Source organism: Cryptomeria japonica, chromosome 3, assembly GCF_030272615.1.
Source record: "Cryptomeria japonica chromosome 3, Sugi_1.0, whole genome shotgun sequence".
NCBI classification, from domain to species: Eukaryota; Viridiplantae; Streptophyta; class Pinopsida; order Cupressales; family Cupressaceae; genus Cryptomeria; species Cryptomeria japonica.
In genome coordinates this window covers 744,428,480-744,453,614 of record NC_081407.1, presented here as the reverse complement: position 1 = coordinate 744,453,614, position 25,135 = coordinate 744,428,480, and positions in this window count along the sequence as shown.

Here is a 25,135-nt window from a genome sequence, read left to right as displayed (position 1 = left end):
AAAGCAGTTTGTCTCTTTTCATCCAATAATTCCAACTCTTGCAATCTTGACACTCTGTAATCTTCCTCAGATATGATATTCTTTAGTGATACTCTTAGGGATGTCATATCTACCTCAATAGGTAAAATGGTTTCTGCACCATATACCATTGAATACAGTGTAGCACCTATTGCAGTTTGTACATCGGTTCTGTAGGCCCAAAGAGAAAGATTCAGCTAAATGTGCCAATCATGTCCTGTTACAGTGACAACTTTATTCAGAATTTTAAAGATCGTTATGCTTGTCCATTGCTTTTCTGATAATATGGAGTTGCAAATCGTTGTTGGATGTGAAATTGCTCACAAAGTTCACTTACTTCTTGGTACTTGAATGGTCTTCCATTATCTACCACAATGCACATTGGGACTCCATATCTACAGATAATGTAATTAAGAATGAAATTTGCTATTTGTTTTCCCATAGTGTAAGTCATAGGGATTGCCTCGACCCACTTTGTGAAATATAATGTAATTCAGAATCATGTTATTTGTTTTCCCATAGAGGGATTGCCTCGTCCCACTTTGTGAAATATTATGTGGTAGTAATAATGAACTTATGTCCATTTGATGAGGTAGGGTTAATTTTCCCTACTAAATCAAGCCCCCATTGTGAGAATGACCATGGTGATGTGATGGGTTGAAGGTCTTGTGCAGGTGCATGAATCTGGCATTGTCTGCATTTTTGTACATATTTGTAGGCATCCTTCTCCATTGTTGGCCAGTAGTATCTTTTTCTCAATGGTTTTTTAGCTAAAGTTGGGCCACTGACATAGGCATCATAGATTCCATCATGAACTTTTTTTAGGGCTTGTTGTGCTTCTTCAGAATTGAGACATCTAAGCAAGGTGGTGTCTAAGCTTCTTCTATACAATGTGTCTACAATTAGTGTATATCTAGATGCTTGTTATATGAGGGTATTTCTCTAATTGGATGAAAGATCTTGAGGCATATACAAATCATGTAGATATGAGTAGACTTCTTGATACCAGGGGGATTTAGGTCTCTTTATGACAAAACATATTATGAAGCAGGTATTTTATATGAAGGTACCATCAATTGCTCTACCATGAACTCAAACTAAGTTCCATTATTCGACATATCAAGGAGAGATTCCATAGTTTCCATTGCATTAGCGGCTCTGTTATGTAATCTAGGGATTTGCTAAAAAGAGATGTTGGAGAAATGTTGCTTGAGTTCTTCTACCAACTGTTTATAGGGTGTGATCTTGTCATCCTTGGTGTCATAATCATCATTCACTTGGTTGATGATAAGCCGAGAATCCCCATAGACTTGTAGTTCTTTGAGATTTCATTGCACGACAGTCTGAATTCCTATTACTAGTGCTTCATATTCAACTATGTTATTAGTGCATGGGAAATTTATTTTGAATGACTTGGGAATAGAATCACCTTGAGGGGTGATAAATAGGATTCCCGCTCCTGCTCCATGGTTGGTATGTGATCCATCAAAGTATAGTTTCCAAGTGCTTGATGTTGTGATCGTGAAGACAGATTCATTTGGGAAGTCTATCAACATTGGATTATGGTTTTGCATTGGAGCCTCTGCCAATTGATCTGCAATTATCTGCCCTTTGATTTCCTTCCTATCAACATACTCCATGTTGAACTCACTTAGGATCATCACCCATTTAGCTAACCTTCAGGTTAATAGAACTTTGCTTAAGAGATACTTGAGTGGGTCAAAATTTGCAATGAGCTGGATCTTATGACTGATCATATAGTGTCTAAGCTTCTGGGAAGCAAAAATCACTGCTAAGCATGCACGCTCAATAGGAGTGTAATTCAGTTCATAGCCTACAAGGTTCTACTGATGTATTAGGTTGTTCTTTTTTTCCTTTGATCATCATGTTGTGCTAAGAGAGCACCCAAAGCAGAGTTTGTGGTATATATATATAACAATAGTCATTTTCCATGAATTGGTGGGATTAACACTTGTGTGGTAAGTAGATAGTCTTTAAAAGCTTGAAATGCCTCCTGACATTGTTCTAACCACTTGAATGTTACACCTTATAGACTTCTCAATTGATTGAGTGTTGTAGGTGTTCGCATATCTAAGATGAATTTTACTTTTTTTGGATCTACTTCAATGCCTATGCTTGACATAATGAACCCCAAGAGATTTCCAGCTGTAACACCAAATACACACTTCTTAGGATAAAGTCTTACTTTGTATTGTTCTAATCTATCAAAGATTTTTGCTAGATCTTCCAGGTGATCTTCTCTGGTTCGTGACTTGGCTAGGATATCATCAACATAATCCTCCATGATATCATGTTTCATGTCATGGAACAATGTTGTCATAGCTCATTGATATGTTGCACCTACATTCTTTAAACCAAATGGCATGACGTTCCAACCTTATGTTCCCCAAGGACATATGAATGTTGTCTTTTCTTGATCTTTTGGTGCAATCCTAATTGGATTATAACTAGAAAAATAATGCATGAGTGAAAGCATTTCATTTCCCGTTGTAAGATCTACAATCATATCAATATTTTGAAGCAGAAAATAATCCTTTGGACAAGCCTTGTTTAGATCTCTGAAGTCTATGTAGATTCTGATGCCCCTAGTGTGCTTGGTTACTAGGACTAAATTGGAGATCCACTCTACATAATCTATGGGTCTTATAAAACCCACATCTAAAAATTTTTGTAGTTCCATTTTGATTAATAAGGCTATTTTTGGATGCATCTTTCTTAACTTTTTCTTGTAGGGCTTTGTTCTTTGTAATAGTGGTAGATGGTGTAAAACCAATTCAAGATACATTCCTAGCATATCTGCATAGGACCATGCAAAGTTAATAGGCCTTTGCTTGAAAAATTGAATAAATTTCTCTTTTTCTAGAGGATTTAATGATTGTGCTAGGTGATTTTTGGGTACATTCTCAACATCTCCTATGTTGATCTCTTCAATTTCTTCCATTAGGAGTGTCGATTTCTCTTGATCTATTTGAAGATCATCAAGTCTACCTATGGTCATACTTTCTGCTTCTTCTATGTCATTTGGATTGGAGGAAGAATTTGCCTCTCCAAAATATGTTGTTCTATCTACATCTATGTCAAATCCTGCCTTGCGGTCATCAAGTGAGAATCCATCTCTGGCTCCCAAGAACTCTGCTATGGCCTCGTCATTCTCAAACCAATCTATATTTGTGAAGGAATTTGGGTCTATTCCTATATCTTCATAAACAATGCCATCATCTACAGGTGGTAGGTGATCATAATATATGTCCATAGTTGTTGTGATACTTCTATGGAGAGATAGAAATTCATAGTCACTTGAGTCAGTGATTGTCTTGTCATAGGTGTATATATATAGTCTATCATCACATGGTTCCTCTTCAATTGGAGTTAGAGGGAGCCCTACAGTATTGATGATGTGTGAAATACTCTCATGACTTGATGATGTATCTTCATTTATTGACATGTTTCTTATTCCTCAGATGACTGATTTTGGCCTTGTTACTATGACATTTGTTGGTGCTATGTCATTATCTGTTGATGTACTTGAAGATAAGGATGAGGCCAACCATGTGTTGATCTCATTTGGTGGTCTTATGCTTGTGCATGAAGAAGAAATCCATGTGTTGTTGTCCTTGGCAGGTGCTATGCCTATTTCTGTTACTGTATTGGCATGTGAAGATGGTGGACATGCAGTTGTTGACAAGTTTCCCAGTGTAAAATTATCAAGAACTCTGATTTTGTTGGTTGACTACTGTAGTATTGCTAGTGGCATGTTCACAATTACTAGAGTAGCTAATTTGTTAGACCTTTTTGTTGTGTGGCTATATCCCAAACCTTGGTGTTTTGGGTTGTCTATAGGTAAGTTGGGTTCTATGATGCCTTGAGCATTTAGTCCCAATCATATTGTTCCATCATAGCCATGTTTTTGTAACATTGTGAATTCATTCCCATATAGGTCTAAGGGAAGTTTGATAACATGGTAGTCTTCTTCATCCTTGTATAGCCAAGCATTCATGTCTTCTTCTAGGGCTTCATCTTATATGTCTCCCCATCTAACAAATGAGCAAGAGTCTGAATATCTGACAATAAGTTTTCCTTTATCTTGCTTGGTGAAGGTAGATGAGGGTCTCCCAAAAGTTTTAGGAGATATAGATATCGGTCTTATTGATGATGATCTAGCAATAGAATATTCACCACACCCTTCATCCTTGATTTGCAGTGGAGGTGCAATAGGTATGCATGGTGTCAAATTCTAAACATCTGATGGTGTTATAGATCCCAATTGTGGAATGATTGTAGATTCTTGATTGATGGGGACTTGGGTGTTTGTACTTGCTCTCAAGTAGTTACAGTGCTAAAAAGGATTTGGGTCTCCATGTACTGCTATTTCAATTCCATTGAATGGAAACTTGATGCATTGATGAAATGTGGACGGTACACCCTGCATGACATGTATCCATGGACAACCCAATAGCATATTATATCCCAATTCTTTGTCTAATACTTGGAACATAACATTGGTAGTAATAGGTCCAACTTGTAATGGCAAAATGGCCACCCCTTTTGAAGGACATTCTTCATCATCATATGCCTTTATGTTGATCTTCTTTGTAGGGTCTATGTGAAACTAATAATAGCCTAGTGCTTGAAGTAATTTGAGGGTGCATATGTTCAGCCCTTCTCCTCCATCAACCAACACTCTTCTGATCCTTTTCTTATGAATATATGCTACTATATGTAAAGGATCATTGTGCATGATTCTATCTATGGGGACATCTTGTTCTGTGAAAGCAACCCGAGATGGTGCATCTATGTTTCCCACCATTTCTTGAAATGTAGCTTCATCTATATCTCTTGAGACAATTGAATCTTGGAGTGCCTTGTCTAATATTTTTCTATGACGGTGATATACAAAGAAATTCAAAGAGTAATATTTGTGCTAAATGGTTTTCTAATTAATCTACAATATTGAAGTTGCTTGTTTGAGGAGGTGTATGAGAAGGTACTCCTTGTAGTGTAATCTTTGATCTGTAGGTCACAATGGTATAATCTTTGTTTCTAGGATTAACACTAATGGTGGCCACTAGTGCATCTCCTTCACTGAGTGTATTGATGGTGTAGTCATAATCAACCTTTGTGTAGTTGATTGTGTTATCTTGCGTTCTTGAACCAAAAGCTTGACCTTGATTGTGCTTAACAAATGGAACTTTGTAGATGATGTGGGCTTGATTTGTAGATCCTTTATTGGTATCCACTGTGGCATCCCCTTGATCTATTAAACCTTAAATGAGGTTCTTTATATTATAACAGCTAGATGTCTTGTGGCCTTTTTCTCGATGGTACTCACAAAAGTCATTGTCATTCCATCATGTTGGTTTGAATGGACTTGGTTCATATTACCACACCTCAAACAATGTTATTACATTAGTTTGCACAAGTTTCTTCAATGCAAAGTAAATTGGATCTCACAAGGGTGTAAAATTTCTTTTGGTGCATTATTCCTTGGAGGTTTGAAGGTGTTGGATTGCACTGCATTTGTACTAGTAGTTGTTGTATTAGTCACTTGTGACTAATTCACATTTGGCGAAGAAGTACTTGCTGGCCTAGCAATGCTATTGCTGGTTGAACTCTATTTACCACACGAGCATCTACCACTCCATCATTTGTCACATTCTTAATCTTGGACTAGAATTTAGGCTTATTTGCACCCGTTGTGTTGGAGGTACCATTGTCTTTGCTATTTTTGAGGATGCCTTGTTCTAGCAATCCTTTCTCACATTTTAATCCCCTTTCAGTGATCTCTTTAAAGATACTCAAACATTGCATTTGTAAAGTATATTTCATTGGAGGTATGAGGTTTTCATTGAAAATATCCACTTGTTCTATTTCTAGTATGTGGCTTGGATACTAGCGATATAGAGATCTCCATCTTTACAAAAATATAACAAAGGTCTCACTTTCCTTTTGCTTTGTAGAACACAAGTCTATGAGAGTTACTGGGTTGTCAATATTGTGAGAGAAGTTTGTAATGAACAACTCTGCCAGCTCTCCCCATGAGGTAATGCATGATGTAAAGAACTCTCTGATGTGATCTCTTGGATAACCCTTTCCTCTATACTTGTCAGACTTTGGTGTTTCAAAATGAGGAGGAAAGGGTGGCATGTATAATGACCTATTAAAAGGATAAGGTCTAAGATCTTCCATACTGTAATTCTTTTTCTCTTTGCTTGACTGCATTGTCACCATTTGCCTTTGTAGATTTTGAACTTTTTGATCCAAAACCTTTCTTTGTGTCAAGGGTACACTGGATGTGTATGTATTAGACACATATGGTGGATTTGTTGTATAGACAGGTATTGTTGAAGGCATTGCTCTATTGTGGAGTTGTGAGTTGAAACCTCCACTAGGTGTCATAAAGTATGCAAATTGTGATCTTGTATTGGATTGAGTTGACCCAAAGAGATTAGTAGATCCTTGTTGTGTCCCTTTACCACTAAGAGTAGATCTTGCAAATATTGTCATTGCCACTTGTGAAATATTCGCAAATTGTGAACTGACCATGGGTGTTGCTTGGAATGTAGCAGATGTGGTTCTTGACATTTGTGTTGAAGCCATGGTAGTTTGTATTGCATTTGATTGTGTTGTTGTAGTTTGAGCAACACTTTGCATTGAATTTGTTGTTGTTGTTGGCATCTGAGTTGTATTTTGGTTTAGAGTTACCCCATGTGGAAAGATTGCTGAAATGTCAACATTCAGGGGTACCTTTGCTCCATTTTCGATGAAAAGAGAGATACCTATCTCTGTTGTTATTGGTTAGAGCATTGAGGACTTTTAGTACTTGAGGGTCTTTTTGAGCAGCCTTAATTTCTTCTTGTGTTAATCTGGTTTGTAACTCCTCAATTGTGGGTAGTTGATTTGTTTTTGTAGGTAAAGTAGCTCCCCTTCTTGGTTGTGAATTTGAGCTTGTAGGTGGGCTCATATTTCAAGTAGGATTGTAATAAGGGTCACTATTTGGATCCATTTGGTGTTTTGCCTTTTGAGATCATGTTAATGGAATGAATGTAACCTCAAAGTGATCTTGACTCTCTTTAAAAGGAGAATGAAGGACTTGGACAACTGATATGCAAGACTTTGATCTATGGACTGTGAGATTATGTATGCAAACTTAGACTACTATGAGGACTTTCTACTGTTGAGGAGTTTGTTCTTTGATGGTAAGTCTGGCAAGTTGTCAAATAACTTCTTGCTCTCTTTGTTTCTTGATTTATCGCTCATCTTGCCTTTGGAATCAGACTGACTTACAAACTTCGTTATCTAGGACAACTTCAATCTCTTCATATTGTGGGAGGTTAATTATTAATTCCCAAGCAAGATTGTCTAAAACATCAAATATCTCTAATTGATCGTCATCTGGTCCAAGGTTTGGTTGCTCAAATAGAAATTCCCCATCCTGGCAGACCCATGAAAATAAAATGCTCTTAAGACTTATAAGGATGATGGACTATGACTGATGCAAATGATGACTATGCAAGATTTAAGATGACAAACTTGGTGGCAACCTATTGAAGTGTGCAAGACTGATTCTATCCCAGGAGGGAAGTAAATGATGATTTTGCAAAGATTATTTGGATGTGAATAGTTGACCTTAATTCCTAAGTATGTGGTGAGGACTTGTACAAAATGAGGGTGCAAAACTGGTCTATGCATTACCTAAATACATGAAACCTATGATCACAAAAGGTATCATTTTCTCCATATCTTTGAATGTGGCAACTTTGTTGTTCTTGTGGATTGTGGATACTTGGAGTTTTCTTTGAACTTTGAGATTTTTGTTGATTGTTTGACAAAACTTGGTTGATTTTTCCTCTTTGTTTTTGGTAATGTTTGAAAATGTTTGATCTTGTAGCAAAGACACAACAACAAAACAAGAAAACCAATCTGACATAAAGAAAGCATTGTTCAAAGGATTGTTTCAAACCCCTATGAATGTTTGAATCTTTTTCAAGACCCCATTTTGTTTTTCGATAAATTTTGGTCATTCGATCATACAACAGTCAGACTCTACTAAGGTCAAAAGGTCACAAATAATACCAAAATTCGCATCTTGATACTCTGTCAGCTCAAATAGCCCTGTCACACCCTAGGGTGTGCCTGTTTTTTTGCCTTTGTCTGGAAATTAAACCAAAGAGGATTGCTTTTCAATTGGCTTGTTATCTTGGGAGATATGTGGTGAGTGTCTTGGGGGCAGATTCTTCCCCTCTTGTGCACTATCATACTATAAGTGTCTGGTTACTGACTCGAATTGGCCTCTAATTTTCTAAAGATATTAGTCAAGGTTTCGTTCGAGTGGTCATAATCAGCAACATTTTCCGATCCATTAAGGAGATCTCCCAGTTTGTAGAGGTTACACTCTACAATTTTTCTCGTACCATATAGGCACTAAGGGAGACATGACGCTGTTATGACAACATGCCACACTCGTTGCTTACAAATTTCATTGCAAATAAATTTATTTATAGTGGCATGGATTACTTAGCATTAGTCGTTGCCACTTAGGTCATTCCCTCTCACTTGGCCTTATGGGCTACTTGGGATGCAGGCCCGCTAAGGGTTTTATCCTATTGCAAAAATTGACTGAAAGCATGAAAGGTGGGTCTGGCTTTTTGGTCATGCACTTAAGGGGAGAACATATGCCTATCACCTTGGAAACATGGAAAACAAGAGTTCTTTTTATCCCTTCATTGCAAAATTTTCTAAACTATTTGGAGATGTTGCTCCAAAAAAGCATGGTGTTCATTTTAGCCAACAAAGCAATGATGAGATAAAGAAAAGCAAGTTTATTTTTGTTCTTTTTTAAGAGCACCAAATTAAGTATTGTGTGTGTGAAATTTGGGGAACCTACAAAGGCACAAACACTTCAATAAACCATTATTTGCATGGGTTAGTTAATCAAAAACAACAAAATGATTTCCATTGCAAGTCGGCTTATTGCCTCCTAGAAAGTGCGAGTGTGGATTGCTCTCAGATTGCTAAGCTATCCAATGACTAGACTACACTCAAACGAAGGATTTTTAAATGCATGCAACTATGCGAATGCAAGATTAATTGATTAAGCGAAATGAGATTATCAAGCTAAACGATCAAAGCTCTAAATAAAGCTAAGCTAGATCATATGCAAGAAATTGAATCTAGATAAGAGAAATGAATCTAAGCTAATGAACTAGAAATATAATTAATTCTAATATTAAATGAATTCTAAATGAAAACTAAGTTGATTGATGAATTAACTATACAAAGCTTCTTCAAAATTTCCTCAATAACCCACAACACAATATTAGCATAATAACGATGTAAAATTCTCGGATCCTGATTGAAGAATGAGAGCTTGAATTTATAGGAAAATCAAGAGGGAGACCAAAGGTCAGCATTGATCTTTAATGAACGGTCGAGATCGATTCGAAGGAAGCACAATCCAGGTGAAATGATTCAATTGGACAATTTAATTCCATTTTGGAGAGATAAGATTGAGTTCAAATTAGCAACTCATATTCTTTCCATTTTTCTTGAGTTCAGTTGATTTGTTTCCTTTTTTGAATTTTTGTGCTCATAATTTCCAATTTATTTTGCAAATTAATTCCTCTTTCTTGATTTCTTTCCTTTTTTTGAAGATTTATGGAAATTTTAATTTAATTATTAAATATGCAAAAGATATGTAATTAAATAAATGAGATATTTGATATTAAAAAGATTTTCTAATTTGGATTTTGAATTTGATCAATTAATTAAATGAGAATTTAATTAATTGTAATTGCCATTTTGCATTTTTATACCTTAGGAATTAATTAATCAGGCTCTCGTGATTGATTTAAATTGATTATTTGATTTAGGACCTTGATGAATTTTATTGAACTTAAGCACATTGGTCAAGATTAGGGGCCCATGGTTTTGGATGACCATTTTTAGGGTATTACATTTGCCCCTCTTTGAATTGATGTGCGAGCAACGCGTTGATTCAAAGAACAATTGATGTCTAGGAGATACCAATTCTAAACTTGATTGATCATGAACCAAATGAAGAGCGAGGTATTCAGTTTGTTTTGAAGCGATGAAACTGAACAAACTGATTGAAAATGATACTGATCCCGAACTTGATTGAACTAGGACCAATGAAGAGCAAAGATACTAAACTTGAAATTGATGGATCAAGAAGTGGATCTTACAGATCTAGAACTTGATTGAACTAGACACACTGAGCAAAGATAAAACTGATCTTGAACTTGATGGATCAAGACACGATGAGTGAAGATAAACTGTCCAACTTGATTTGATGCGATGAAACTGAACACCTGCTTAGAATTAGCATGCGATCAAAGATACTCTTTAAACCCTTGATTGATTTTAAATGAATAATCAGCTTGATGAAAAGCGATGAAACTGATTAACGTTAAGAGACTGATTCAGATGAAGACAATATCAGCTTGATTTGATGCGATGAAACTGATATGCCCCTAGAGATTGATTTGATTCAGATGATCTAGAAATCTCAACTTGATATGAAGTGATGAAGTTGAGATGCCCCTATCGATAAGGTCTTGTTTGATGTTCGGTAAAGATTAGCTGCTCAACTTGTAATGAAGATTTTGAAAGAAATTCTCAACTTTAAGGATGTGATCACTGATGATGATGATGTCATGAGTATGCTCCCTTGGGAGCAAAATTTCAAGCAATTTGTTAAAAAGATTAAGCGATTAATGATTTGAGTGCAAAGAATGATTCAGAGGGCCATTTGAAGATTTAGCGTTGATTGATGAGAAATTGAGTGCAAATTGAAGAAAAGAATGAGCATTTGATGAAAGTGCTAAGTGGTCACAGTTGTACAAAATTGACTAGGAAGATTATCTCGGATTTCAATTTCGATCCTGAAAATGGAATCCGAATGGTCAAATTAACCAAGGGTGTAGTTTTCACGCCAATCAGAGCAAGTTGAAAATTAGGGTTTTGACCACTTAGCCATGAAGAGAAGGTTGATTTAAATTCATGTTCCAGGTGAAGAAGACCAAAATCATCGTTAGTATGCTAGATTCACCATGCAATGTGTGAAACTTAACATGAATGCAGAAGATGCAACTAGGACCTAGTCATTGGATTTTGATTTGCTTTATTATCATCATTTAGCATTAAATGTAGGAAATAGACATAAGCATCAAGGCACAAAGAGCCAGGATGACCTGAATGTCCTGTCTCTTTGATATAGCAGTCAAACATAAGCACCAAGGCAAAAGGAGGCCAAGATGACCTGAATGCTTCTTGCATGCAAACACAACAAACACTTAAAATAGACAAGGAAATAGTTCTGACCTCACTGAAGTGTACATATAAATGGAGTTGAAGTATATGAGACCATTTCACCTTAATGTGAAGGCTCTTATCACAAACACCTAGTTTATAGGATGTTTTCAGATCATCAAAATCACATCCACAAGCAGAAAACAAAGAAAAGTATTATGCCCTCCAGTCCTTGTACCTCTTAGTCAAGATAGACTTGCTTGAGTTACTCAGAGGGAATAATGAGTGAAAGCCAATATAAAAGACAACATCCAAAGAAAATGTTAGCATAGCTCAAGCGGTTTGAGTTGTTGTTTTTAGTTGTTCTTGTTTTGCATGTTTGATAGGGTGCCAGTGATCAAAACTTTGTATAAGGTAGGAGACAAATGACTAACTCAGAGTGAACGACCCATACTTGAATGACACAAGGATGGCTTGGTTGAGCTGCAAAGGGATTTAAGATTGAAGTACCCTAGGACTATAATGTTGATCGATTGCAAGCCATGAGGTTTCTAAGGAGAACCAAGGGGGGTCACGAAAGTGACTAAAGATTATGCACAAGCAAAAGCAAAGTGAGAAAGCAGGGAATGAAAGGAGGGAATGCCAAAGTTACGTTGATAGATGGAGCGCTTATGACCACAAGAGGTGCCCATTTACCAAGTTTTCACCTTCTTGGTAGAGATCTTTTTTTTTTGTCATTGAGCCCCTGTTTGCCAGGTTTTCACTACAGAAACCATTTTTTTAGGACTTTTTTTTTATCATTTTTGGGATCTATTTTTTTCCGGACTTTTATTTGTATAGAGTAGCCGGAGCTTAAGAATGCTTTAGGTGTAGAATTTATTCAGATGGATGGTGTTGATGGGATCTCGGAGTTGTTCTCCTTTTGATGTAGAGAGCTGATAGGCACCTGAGCCAAAGTTGGTCATAACAATGTAGGGACCCAGCCAGTTGGGTTCAAACTTCCCTTTTTGTTCCCGGTCTTGCTAATTCTTTGGATTTTCTCTTAGCACAAGGTCACTAACCTGAAATTTTCTATTTAGAACCTTTTTGTTATATCCTCTAGACATTATTTGTTGATAAGCTCTTAAGTGATTGAACACCACTTGCTGACGTTCATCAAGCAACTCGAGTTCTTGCAACTTAGATACCTTCTGGTCTTCATCGGTGATTAGATTTTGCAAGGAAACTCTCAGAGATGGGATTTCCACTTATATAGGAATGACTACTTCAGCCCCATATACTAAAGAAAAAGGAGTAGCACTAGTAGAAGTTCTGATACTTGTTCGATAAGCCCACAGTGCAGGATTGATCTACAGATGCCAATCCTTTCCAGATTTATTCACTGTACGATGCAAGATTCTCAACAGTGTTTTATTGGATGCTTCAGCTTGTACATTACCTTGAGGGTAATATACAGAGGACCAGTGTTGTTTGATCTTGAATTTGTCAAATAGCTCAGTTATGTCCTTATTTTTTAACTGCCCCCTATTATCAGTGATGATTGAAGAGGGAATCCCATACCAATAGATTATGTGATTCAAAATGAACATGGCTACTTGTTTCTTCATTTCTTTGATGAGCTGAACCCCTTCGACCCACTTTATGAAGTACTCAGTAGCAATAATGATGAATTTATGTCCATTTGAAGAAGCTGGATAAATCTGACCAACCAAATCAAAAGCCCATTGTTGAAACGACCAATGTGTTAGAAATGGAATGAGTTCCCTTGTTGGGGCATGTATGAGATTACCATGTAACTAGCATTTTTGACACGTCTTAGCATATTTCAAAGCATCCTTTTCCATATCAGACAAGTAGTAGCCAACCCTTAGTAATTTACGTGCTAATGTTAAGCCATTCGAATGAGATCCACAAATACCATCATGGACTTCAGACAATGCTTATTGAGACTCTTCCGATTATAAACACCTAAGCAATGCACCATCTAACCCTTGCTTATACAGATCGTTAGCAATGATGACATAACGGGAGGCATTACGGATTAGGTTACCTTTTTCATTACGGGTGAAATTTTCTGGGACAACTTGGTCATGGATATAGGAATAGATATGGTTGTACCGGGATGAATCTTGTCCAATAATGGCACAAACCGTCTGGGAGTCAGCGAAGTCATATGTAGGGTAGAAAATCTCTTCCACCAAAAATTCATAGCGGAACTCTAGCTCTTGTAGATGTGGAATGGATGCCAATGTTGTCATAGCATCTGTTGCTCTGTTTGCTGACCTTGGAATTTGCTCAAATGAGATGAACACAAAGTATTTCTTGAAGTCGTCCACCATTCTTTTATAAGGCATCATCTTTTCATCTTTGGTCTGATATAGGTCATTGATTTGATTGATCACCAACTGAGAGTCACCATATATGTGCATTTATGTGACATTCCATTCAAGTGCCACCTTAATCCTGTTTACCAAGGCTTCATATTCAACAATGTTATTTGTACAAGGAAATAGTAACTTGTACGCATTTGGTATGGAGTATTTCTGAGGAGTAATGAAAAGAATTCCAGCTCCCGATCCCTAATAGGTGAAAGATCCATAAAAGAACATCTTCCAGGATCTCTAAGTGAGATTCAAAATTAATTTGTCTAGAAATTCGATGTTCAAGGGTTGATCGTCTTCTAGAGGAGTATCTACAAGTTGATCCACTATGGCCTGCCCTTTTATGGCTTTCCTTTCCACATATTCAATATCAAATTTTGTCAACACCATGACCCATTTAGCCAGTCTACCGGTGAGGCTAGCTTTACTGAGAAGATATTTTAGTGGATCAATATTAGTTACTAACTTGATGGAGTGAGCTAACATGTAGTGTCTTAGCTTTTGTGATGCAAATACCACTGCTAAGCAAGCTTTCTCAATTATTGAATAATTTTTCTCATATAATACCAATGTTCAACTAATGTAGTATATAACTCTTTCCTTGTTGTTTTCATCATGTTGAGCAAGGAGTGCCCCCAGTGATGTCTCAGTAGCTGAAATATACATAATTAATGGTTTTCCTTGAATAGGCGACATTAGAATAGGTGGATTGGAAAGATATTCTTTGATTTGTTGAAGATGTTTCTCACATTCCTCATCCCAGTTGTATGTTACTCCTTTCTTTAATGCTTTTGTGAAAGGTTGAGCTTTCTCTGCTAGCTGAGATATAAAGCGTCTAATTGATTGTAGACGTCCTTGCAGTGTCCTCATTTGACTGATGTTGCTGGGCGGAGGCATTTTCATTATGGCTTGGACCTTCTCGGGACCAACCTGCAATTTCCCTGATGTCACTCTGAATGCACACTTTATAGGATTTAGACGGAGCTTGAATCTTTCCATTCTATCCAGTATGAGGCCAAGTTCTTGGATATGTGTGGATCTCTTCAAGGTCTTGACTAGGGTGCCATCAACATAATCTTCCATGTTTTTGTGCATCATATCGTCGAGGATAGTGGTTACTGCTCTTTGGTAAGTTGCTCCTGCTTTCTTTAGTCCAAATGGCATGACGTTCCAGCAGAAGGTTCCCCATGTACATGTGAAGGTTGTCTTTTCTTGATCCTTGGGAGCTATCTTGATCTAATTATAGCCAGAGAATACATCCATTAATAAGTACATCTTATATCCAACAGTCATGTCCACTATCATATCAATGTTGGGCAATAGAAAATCATCTTTTGGACATGCTTTGTTGAGATCCCTGAAGTTTGTGCAAACCCTAATAGATTTGTCTACCTTTGATACAGGTACTATGTTTGATATCCATTCTACATAGTCTATAGCTCTGATGAATCCTGCTTTGAGTAGCTTTTCGAGTTCCACCTTGACTAGTTGTGCCACATAAGGATGCTTCTTATGGAGTTTTTGCTTGAGTGTTTTAACTCCTGGGGCAATAGAGAGATGATGCATGATGAGATCCAAATCTAGGCTTGGCATATCAGAGTATGTCCATGCAAAGTTGATCTTCTTCTTTGAAAAGAGGTTGCTGAAATCTTTTAACTCCTCTGCTGACAATGATTGAGCTAAATGGATGATATGTGGTGTCTCTTGACTTCCAATATTAGCTGGTTGAGTTGGTTCAATCAATAATGAAGACCTTTCTTGGAAGTGACTTGGTAGCATATCAAGTATCTCACCCTAAGGTCCCTCATAGAGGTTTTCACCCTTAGGTACGTCCTTTATTTTTACTTTTCTTTATTCTGACACCGCCACAGTGTGGTTTTTGCCATCAAAACTTTTATTTTTGCAATTGAGATACTTGATGTCTGTTTCAGTCATGTTCTCGCTATGCTTACTGATGAAAGAGCACATTGGTTCAACTACATTCAGATAATAGGCTAGGGTATGGTCATTAGAGAAGACTTGTAGGTTCATGGGTTGGCTTTGGAGCGTAAGGTCAATCAATTCAGGATTGACAAGCATTAGAAATTTGATAGGTTCAAGGAAGTTAACGATAATGTCATCATTGTTTCCGACTGCTAAGTTGAAGTCTAGAAGATTGCATTGATTTAGAGCATTTAGCCTAGCAAGAATAGTAACAAGGTTATCAAGATCCACATCAGTATTTTGAAGACCCAACCCAAACAACCTACCACCAGACATGTCTACCACCTAAGATTGGACTACAAGTTGAGGCATACCAACTTCTTCAGCACATAGATAGAGTTTGTTTCAGAGTCATAGGAAGAAGCATCTGAGTCTTCATCAGTTGGTTCAACATCAAAAATTTGATTTGTATAGGTATGGATAACATCAATGTAAACATATTTATTGCTACAAGTTCCTTCTGGATCTAGTTCTCCAATGCCTTGTAGCTGACATACTTGCTTAGAGGGTTTTTGTTTGTGTGTCCATTCAAGTTCCTCAGGACTCATGACAGGTCCTGCCTGGCTGACTTCTAACTCCTCAGCTGTGTTTCCATATCTGACCTGTCTGGATCCATGGGAAGATATATTTTGTGAGAGATTTTCTTGTGTTGGTCCTTGTCTTAATTCATGCTCATATGCCTCTTGTCTCTGTAGTCTAACCTCTTCTAATTCCCATTATAGTCTTATATGTGTTGTTGCTTCTGCTTCATCTATAGGCTCAGTGAACTCTTCAGGATTCTCTTCTGTAGAAGCATCTGATAATGGTTGAGGTCCCCATTCATACTCATTTGAGTCTATTATTGAGTCAATCTCTAGAATCAATCCAGTATATGTGACAGGAATATTCAGAGATGCAAACATCTCTTTGACTCTCTCCACCTGTTCTCTCATTTCCTCTGGGACTTCAACTGTTGGTCCTCTCATTGTTTGTACTCTGGGAAGCTCATTAGGAGTTGTTTCTTATCTTTTGGAAACCACTTCTTCTTGTTCTATGTCAGAATCATAGTATTCTTCAATATATTCTTCATTTGATGGTTCTGGTGATGGATCTGGATACCAATTATAGTCACTTGGGCTTTCTGAAGTTCCTTCTAGGACCATTTCTCTGCATGGGACTAGAACCTCATCTGGTGCAAACATCTCTTTGACCCTTCGTACTTGTTCACTGATTGGAACCTCTTCTAGTGTTGACATTGCAGGTGTATTGTGAACTCGTTGATGAGCTTTTTCTTCTCTTTTAATTTCAAGCTCTTCTTAGGTTGTATCATATTCCTTCTGGGTCTGTGGTCTTTTGGAGTGCTCTTGATCCTGTTGTTCTACAATTTGACAGGACCTCCAAACTTGTCTTGTTGGAACCACTGGTCTTTCTGCTTGATACCCTAGTCCATTTTTATCATTTGTTGCCTTTTTCTTCAAGTGAATAGGTTCAGTGATCCCTTGTTGTCGCCTGCTAAGACGACCTACTCCTGAGTATCCCATGTGGAGGAGTATGTTATAACCTCATCCATACAATTCTAAAGAAGCTTCATAAGATTGGGCTTCTGAATTTTTATTATCTTCTATGTAGAGCCAATCTAGAACAACTACTTCTTCCATTTCATCTGCTAGTGATGTTGAGGACTGCATGAATGCCCCATTGTAGATGATATTTGCTTGTGCAGTTTGTGGTCTCATTGATTCTAATGGTCTACCTATTTCTTTAGTTGATGGAGGAAGAGTCGTTAGTGTAAGAACAGGTTTTATTTGATATCCTCCCATGCCATCTCCGGTGATTTTAAGTTTTTGTTCCATTTCTTTCAGGAGAATCTCTAAGGTTGCTCTATTATTTGGCACTAGATTATCAGTTCATTTCCTTAATGTATTACAAGTATAGCTAGGATCAGTAGGGACACTCACTTCCACTCCATTATAAGGGAACTTCAAACACTGATGGTATGTGGAAGGTTTTGCTTGCATATCATGTATCCAGGGTCTGCCTAGCAGTATGTTGTAGGATAGTGGAATATCTAGCACCTGACAAAGAACATCTCTCTCAACAGGTCTCACTCTAATCAGCAAGAGCACTAAGCCTTTTGAAGTTATTTCCTTTTCATCATAAGCTTTTATTATGATTTTCTTCCTCGGATCAATGACATTTTCTAAGAAACCCAACTACATTAGTAAATCAAAGGTACAAATATTCAAGCCACCGCCTCCATCTATCAGGACACGTTTAATGCAGTGTTTGTGAATCATTACTTCAATGTCGAGGGGTTGATTATGTGGATGAATCAGTGAGCTATCATCTTCCTCAGAGAAAGATAGGTAATGAGGTGAAGTTAAGTGACCCACCATGGATTTAAATATGTTTAGGTCCAGGTCTTTTGGAATATTGGTATCGAGCAGTGCTTTGTCTAGAATCTCCCTATGCGCAAGGGAGGTTTTCAATAGTTCTAATATGGATATCTAAGTAGTTGTTCGTTAAAGTTTCTCTAAGATGCTATATCTAGAGGAATTTGATGAGACCGGCTATCGTGATGAAGAGGGTTTGGTCATGTTAGTAGCCGGTTGCTTTGAAGATTTTGTTCGTTTGATGACACGGGTTGATCGGTAGAAGAAGAGGCAACTCCTTTGAAGGTCACCTTACCTTGAGCTTGAGTTAGGACATTGGCATATTTTGATTTGTCGTGATTGTCTTTAATTATGATCACATTATAGTATTCTGATCCAGTTGGTTCGATCATGTGAATGACATTGTCGTTATTAAAATAAGTGTAGTTGATTTTAGCTCCTTCCTTAGATTTCGAGCAATCTCCTTGCTCGTAGGTGGGCAAGGGGTCTTTGAACGCTTTGTGATCTAAGTTCGTTGCATGATTGCCAATAACTATTTTATCACCATCAATTAAATCTTGGATCTCATGTTTTAACTTAATACAGTTGTTGGTAGCATGTCCTTTGTTCTTGTGGTATTCACAATATTTGTTTTCTCTCCACCATTTTGGTTTGACCTCTGGATCGTATGATTTTGATTTATCTAGTAAAGTGAGTAAATTGTTGGCCAATAATTTTTTCAACATTGATTCGTATGGCTCTCTTAAAGGAGTGAACTCACATTTTGGTTTTGGAGCCCAAGGTTTGTTTTTCATAATGTTTCTCCATTTGCTCGAGGTGTGTTCTATTGCATTCTCAACAGCCTTAAGCGCTTGTGTTCCAGTAGTCAAGTTGAATGCTACTTTGTTTTTGCTTTGATTTGATATTATCTACTACTCCATCGTTGATGACATTTTGGTTGTTGTCTTTGCCATACTTCCAATATGTATTCTTGGAGCTAGATCCATGCGATATTTCCTTATAGAGCGAAATCTTCCCTTTCTTGATCAACACATCTTATATTTTCAGAATGCCTTCTATCATATTCTTGAAAGAAGGGTGTTTTTGCATTGAGATGGTGTAATTCAACTCAGGTATTAAAGTGCTGATGAAAATCTCCATTTTCTCTGATTCTGGGATCAGTCTTGGATATCTAGAGAAAATTCTCCTCCATCGCTGAAGGAATGTAAGGAATGGTTCTCCTGTTTTCTGTTTCGCGATGCACATGTCGAGCATGGCGACTGGGTTGCGAATGTTGTAAGCATATTGTTGTAAAAATAGTTTGACCAGCTCCTCAAACGTTTTTATTCCAATTGGCAACTTTGAGAACCATTCCATGGCCTCTCCTCCTAGACTCCTCGGAAAAGGTGCATGAGGTAAGTTTGTTCATGCATGAATTCCATGCATAGGGCACATAATTCTCTAGTGTGGTTCTGGGGATCCGAGTTTCCATCATATTTGTCAAATTTTGGTGTTTTGGTCCTAGATGGAAATGGAGGCATGCAGAGATTTTTGTCAAAAGGGAAGGAGCAAATCGAATCCAGAGAGTATGGTAAGGAAACCTTGTCCTTATTTTTCTTTTCTTGAATTTCACGTTGTAGGGATTGCATTTGTTTATCCATTAGTGTTATCAGTGTTTCCTCTTCTTACTTAACAATGCTCTCTACATTAAAACTAGGAGGAAGTTTCGCTCCTTGTCTTGCCAACTCTAGGAAGTGCTCTTCTTTTTCTCTTTCTAGAAGAACCTTCATCATTCTCCTGAATCCTCTGTCATTCATGCAATTAGTGACATTTGTTTCGTTGATCTTAGAATCACTAGATGAACTACCATTGTCATTTTTCATGGTTGCTTGCATTATCATAGTCTGTGTCGAATCGATAGTCAGTTGTATCTCTATTGAAGGTCGACATTGTGTTGTGTAGAGGTTTGTCAAAGACTAAAGAATCTCCAAACAAATTGTTGATGTAAGGCGTTGTGTGAGACCTAGTTCCAACAGGCATGGGAAACTTGATGTTGCTTGTATAGGAGGTGATGTAGAAGTCAAGATTGAATCAGAGCTAGTTTGTTCAACATGATGTTCAGATAAAGAGATGAGGTCAAAATCTAGTTTCGTGAAAGATCTATCTCGTTTAAGATATGACCTAAGATGATCAAGAAGATCGAGGTTTGGTTTGATGATTGATTGATGAACTAGTTAGGACGTGACCGACAAATTGCACAACACTACCATAAGGGTACATTATCAAGAAGTGTTTTTCTCAAGATCCAAGTTTTATCAGTTTAATTCTATGTTCAATGTTGAAGAATGAAGATCAATGAGCTTAACATAGACTAAGGTTACATAGATAGAGTTTGGACACAAAAGTGGATAAGGTAGTTATCTTGGTAGAATTCTTGTCCTACGAAGGGTGAATCGACTTCGTGCTCTCTCAGGGGTTGGAGGTTCAGGTTGAGCCTCATTGTAAGTGATGCAAACTTCTAGAAATAGAGTGGGATTGATCTTCCCTCCATTGTTTAAGCGATAGCTGAATACGGATTTATGGGCGAAATCCCTACTTCTCGGGGGTTCTTCATCAAATTCGTTAGATTTCCCTTGAAGGTATAATCGCATATGTCTCAGGAACACCCTATGCGATAAGAAGAGTTGACGGTTGATGTATAAAAACTTTCTCCTCTTATAGATTTTCCTATGACTAGAATGCTTCTTTTTTAGTTTAGCCTCTAGATTGACGCTTCTTCTTCTCAACACTTGAGGATTTGATATACAAGATATTGACACTTGATCAGACATGAATACTAACTATGGAAGACAAGAGGATGTTTGGAAAACGAGGACAACAAAACTCTGCTCTAGGATACTAACTGCTTTTGGGACTTAAGGACAGATTTTCCTATGACAGAGTATGAGACCAGAACGAGTAACTTTCAGGGTCAAACGATGGAGACATAGATTTGTACGAGCTTCTGCTCTGACTTGTACAAGGACCTTTCTAATTAGAACGACAATTTGGCAATAGTGATGTTTGTTCGTATGAGTTTAAATCTTACCAGAGTGACAAAACACTGACTTGTTGTTGGCTTGTACAACCTAGGACTGATCCAGGATGAGTTTTGACAGATTTTGATCACTGACTTGGTTTTCAGTTTGTCTTTCAGTTTCAGTTTGATGTTTCTAATTGTCTTGAGGCTTTGTTTCAATTGTTTTGAGGGATGAAAAACATAGCAAATGGTAGGTGTAAAATGATAACAAGCACAACACGCTAACCCTATGGACGTTGGATGAGAAGGAAAACCTTTGCCCACAACCTAGGTACACACCCAATAGCTAATCAGAATATGACCGTTGAGTCTCATGCAATGGATTCTTAATGTCCTATTAGCCAACTCCAAATTCTAATGGGGGCACGATATGGTGAGTAATCTTGGGGGGAAAACTAGCTATCCCCTTGCACAAATTCTATCCTCCTTTCGGAGGTGAGTCAGGTAGCTTCTAACCTAAAGTTTTTAGTAAGGGTTTTGTTCAGAAGGATCGCCTGACTATCATGCAAGCAGTGTCACCGATTATTCCATCTCCTAGGACTTTCACCCCAGAAGCATTCTATTATAGTGAGTTGGATTCTTTGCTTTGGCTGGACTCACTTGGGTCATTCCCTCTCACCGATCCTTAGGGGCTTCTCAAGAGGGAGGTCCTCTAAAGGTATCAACAGATCTCAAACTCTAATAGAAAAAAAAATCTCAAGGTCTGGATTTCTAATTGTCCGAATGGACAAGAGCATACTCTCCTACTCTAGATTTTTCCTAAAAATACGTAAGACAAATTTATTTCCCTTATAGAAATTGAAGTGTTTCTAAAAAGATTAAGAAGACAAAATGTTTGTTTGTATCTCCCGAGGTAACCTGCAAAACATAGATATTAGTTCTTCGAGTTTATAATCTTTGGCAAGTGTATGTTTAATGATTGAATTCTTTGCCAAGTGAACCTTAAAACATTAAAAGCCCAAAATTAGTTGCCAAAATAACATTAAAAAATCATCAAAAGAAAATTCTAGCATGCAAACTATAAATTAAACTAATCTAACAAGAATTTCAATTCTTGATGACTATCCTAGTTATGACAGTTTTGATAGTACTGCACTATGTCATTCATAACTTTCAAACCGGACAAAATGAGGAAAATATCTTTGGTAAAAATGTAGAAAACTTGGTTTGAAATAGCATATCCAAAATTGGTTTAGATCCAACAGTTCAATAAAAAGTTATACCCTCCAAAAAGAGACCATTTTTTACTGTCACAGAAGAACAAGTAAAATGATAGTACTGCACTCTTTCATTCATAACTTTCCAACCAAACCTAACTACACAAATCACTATAGGGAACATACAGAAAACTTGGTTTGAAACAACATATCCAAAAAAAAAATTAGATCCAACGGTTCAATAAAAAATTTATACCCTCCAAACAGAGACCATTTTTTACTGTCACAAAAGAACAACTAAAATGATAGTATTTCACTCTATCGTTCATAACTTTTAAACAAGACAAAATTAGGCAAATTGCTCCAGTAAAAAATATGGGAACTTGGTTTGAAAAAACACATCCAAATTTTTTTTAGATCCAACAGTTCAATAAAATATTATGCCCTCTGAACAGAGACCATTTTTTACTATCACAGAAGAACAAGCAAAAAGAAAGATCTTTATTTGCAAATTTAGCACATGTTTATCAGTTATACAAACCAAACATCAAATATGTTCAAGCAACATTAGAAATCTTGTAGTCGTGGGTTCTAGCCCCACAATGGGCACCAGAAATATGTGTGTGAAATTTGGGGAACCTACAAAGGCACAAACACTTCAATAAACCATCATTTGCATGGGTTAGTTAATCAAAAACAACAAAATGAAATCCATTGTAATTCGGCTTATTGCCTCCTAGAAAGTGCGAGTGTGGATTTCTCTCAGATTGCTAAGCTATCCAGTGACTATACTACACTCAAATGAAGGATTTTTAAATGCATGCAACTAGGCGAATGCAAGATTGATAATTAAATGCAAGACTAATTGATTAAGCGAAATGAGATTATCAAGCTAAATGATCAAATCTCTAAATGAATCTAAGCTAGATTATATGCAAGAAATTGAATCTAGATAAGATAAATGAATCTAAGCTAATGAATTAGAAATCTAAATGATTCTAAGATTAAATGAAAGCTAAATGAAAACTAAGTTGATTGATGAATTAACTATGCAAAGCTTCTTCAAAATTTCCTCGATAGCCTGCAACACAATATTAGCATAATAATGATGTAAAATTCTCGGATCCTGATTGAAGAATGAGAGCCTGAATTTATAGGAAAATCAAGAGGTAGACCAAAGGTTAGGATTGATCTTTACTAAACGGTCGAGATTGATTCAAAGGAAGCACAATCCAGGTGAAATGGTTTGATTGGACAATTTAATTCCATTTTGGAGAGATAAGATTGAGTTCAAATTACCAACTCAGATTCTTTCCATTTTTCTTGAGTTCAGTTGATTTGTTTCCTTTTTTGAATATTTGTGCTCATAATTTCCAATTATTTTTCAAATTAATTCCTCTTTCTTGATTTGTTTCCTTTTTTTGAAGATTTATGGTAATTTTTATTTATTTATTTAATATGCAAAAGATATTTATTTAAATAAATGAGATATTTGATTTTAAAAAGATTTTATATTTTGGATTTTGAACTTGATCAATTAATTAAATGAGAATTTAATTAATTGTAGTTGCCATGTTGCATTTTTATACCTTAGGAATTAATTAATCAGGCTCTCGTGATTGATTTAAATTGATTATTTGATTCAGGACCTTGATGAATTTTATTGAATTTAAGCACACTAGTCGAGATTAGTGGCCCATGGTTTTGGATGACCATTTTTAGGGTATTACAAGTATTAGCTAAACTAGGTCCAACTATCCCTACAAAAAACTCATGAAATTGTTAGCACATTGTGGGCTCACAAACGTAATTCTTCTCTTTCGGTTACATAATTGACTTCACTGTCTGTTGGAACAAAATATTATAATGAAAAAGAATCAAGAAAAGACAAAACATTAATCCTTTGTTGGCTTCTGACAAATGTGAATCAACGTCTGCACAAATGCGAACTAGCATCTGCACAATTGTGAATTTTTGTGTAGACAAGTGCAAATTTCTATTAGCACAAATGCGGACTGATTTCTGAACAGATACAAATTAATTAAACAGAAATAAAAGATAGAAGATAGAAGTTTTTTTTAATTACATGATTTTGCTCCATTATTATGTTGGTCATGATCTCAATGTCATCAAATATGTCAAATCTTTCCAAGTATACACAATATGATAGTATCGAGATAGAGCGGCCAATTCTTCGAGATCTTGGAATCCCTTCTCTGCTCTTTGTAGCGTCCTAAAATTGTGACACTTGCAATTTTGACTGCATTTGGGTCTTCACGATGGTGGTGCAATGTTGAACCTGAATGGAGACCCCGAAACCTGCTTGCGACACCAAAAACTGCATTTTCTGCACCTTGGCCTGATCCCTCCTTGCACCCTGCTGCCCCGGGAGGTGGGACCATGGCACCCAGTGCCCTGGTCCTTCAGGACTAGGGCGCCCAGCGCCCTGGTCCCTGGCCCTATTTTGGGCCCGGTCTCTTGTTGGGCATCGGGTCTTTAAGTTTGCAAATTGGAAAATATTGTTTCTAGGTCGGCCTAAGGTCGGGAAAATCAGTCTCTCAACCCCAATTGACAAGTATATAAACTAATTTCCTCTTCCAAAGAAAAGAGAAGGAAAAAACTAAGCAAGAGCAAGACGCGGAAGCGATATTCAAACATTCAAACATTCAAGCATTCAAGCATTCCTTCAAGCAATTGAGCATTCTAAGTCTCCATTCAAGGCTAAGTGTTGTATTCAAGACAAGGATTCAACAATTGAAGAGGAGATCGCATACAACATAAAACATACATTACACCTTCGCATGTAAGAATACAAACATTCTTACAACAAGATATCAGTACTTGTTTACATTACAAACATTTACATTTACAGCATTC